Genomic DNA, 1,766 nt, shown 5'->3' on the forward strand with positions numbered 1-1,766 from the left:
GTGACAGCCCTGCACCATCCTCACAATCCTTGCTATAGTTAAACCCATTGTTGCTGGGATCCTATCACTTTATCTACCTGGGGGGTCTTCCTCTTCTTTTCTAATCCTGTACTTAACCAAACATGATGTCTTTCTTCAGGGCATGTTCAAAGTACATATGGGTAAGTCTTGCCATCCTTTTTTCCAAAGAATTTTCTGACTGTCACTTCTAAGACAAATTTGTTCATTCTTCTGGCAGTCAACATTCTTCCCTAGCTCGATAACCCAAATGCTTTAATTATTCTTCAGTCTTCCCTATTCATGTCCAAATGTTATGTGCATAACAAGGCAATTGAAAATGGCATGGCTTTGGTGAGCACAACTTGATCCTCAAAGTGACTTCTTTGCTCTTTAACACTTTCAAAAAGTATTTTAGAGCAGCTTTGCCCAATGTAATATGTTGTTTGATTTCTTGACTGATATTTTCATGGATATTGATTGTGGATCTAAATAAAATGAAATCCATGACAACTTTAATCTTCTTTCTGTTTATCATAATATTGTTTATTGGTCCAGTTGTGAGGATTTTAATTTCTTTACATTGAGTTGTAAACCATAGTGAAGGCTGTATTCTTTGATTAACATCAATAAATGCTTTGAGTCCTCTTTGCTTTCAGTAAATAAAGTGTCATCTGAATATAACAGGTTTTTAATTATGCTTACTCCAATCCTGATACCACATTCTTCTTCATGGAATCCAGTTTCCTAGATTGTTTACTTAGCATACATCTTGAATATTTATGGTGAAATGATAAACTCTGATGAATACTTTTCTTGATTTTAAACCACACACTATTCCCTAGTTTTGTTCAAGCTTCTACCTCTTGGTCTATGTTCAGGTTCTATGTGAGTACAATTAAGTATTCTGGAATTCCTATTCTTTGCAATGTTATCTATAAATTGTTAAAATCCACACAGTTGGATGCCTCTGCCTAGTCAACTTGAACTTGCACATGAGCAATTAGTGGTCTGTTCCACAGTTGGTGCCTGGCCCTGTTCTGATTGCTGATTTGAGCTTCTTCAGTGTCTCTTTACAAAGATGTAGTCTATCTGATTCCTGTGGCATCCACCTGGTGAGGTCCAAATGTGTCTTTGCCATTTATGTTGTTGAAAAAGGGTATTTGGAATGAATACGTCATTGGTCTTACAAAATTGTATCATGAGATCTCTGTTGTAATATCTATCAACAATACCATATTTTCCAACTGCTGACTTTTCTTTGTTTCTAACATCTGCATTCCAATCACCAATAAATATCAATGTAGTCTGATTGTATTTTGATTAATTTCAAACTGCAGAAGTTGACAAAAATCTTAAATTTCATCACTAGAATTAGTGGTTGATGTATAAATTTGAGTAATAGTTCTGTTAAATGGTCTTCATTATGATCTATGGATGTTTTCCTATCATTGATGTTGATGAACTTCAGGATAGATTTTGAAATGCTCTTTACAATAATTAATTCAATGCCATTTCTCTTTAATATATTAGTCATGCCATAGTAGCTTATGTCACTGTTTCAAAATGGCTAACACCATGATTTTAGCTCATTAGTTCCTAGAATATCAATTTTTATGCATTCCATACTCAGCATATAGATTAAAAATGATGTTTTTGTTGTTGTTGAGTGCCGTGGTTCCAACTCATAGTGATCCTATATAGAGTTTCTGAGCAGTGTCTGGTGAGCTTGAACCATCGACCTTGTGATTCAAACCAACCTTGCAGTC

Source organism: Chrysochloris asiatica, unplaced genomic scaffold (assembly GCF_000296735.1).
Source record: "Chrysochloris asiatica unplaced genomic scaffold, ChrAsi1.0 scaffold00229, whole genome shotgun sequence".
NCBI classification, from domain to species: domain Eukaryota; kingdom Metazoa; phylum Chordata; class Mammalia; order Afrosoricida; family Chrysochloridae; genus Chrysochloris; species Chrysochloris asiatica.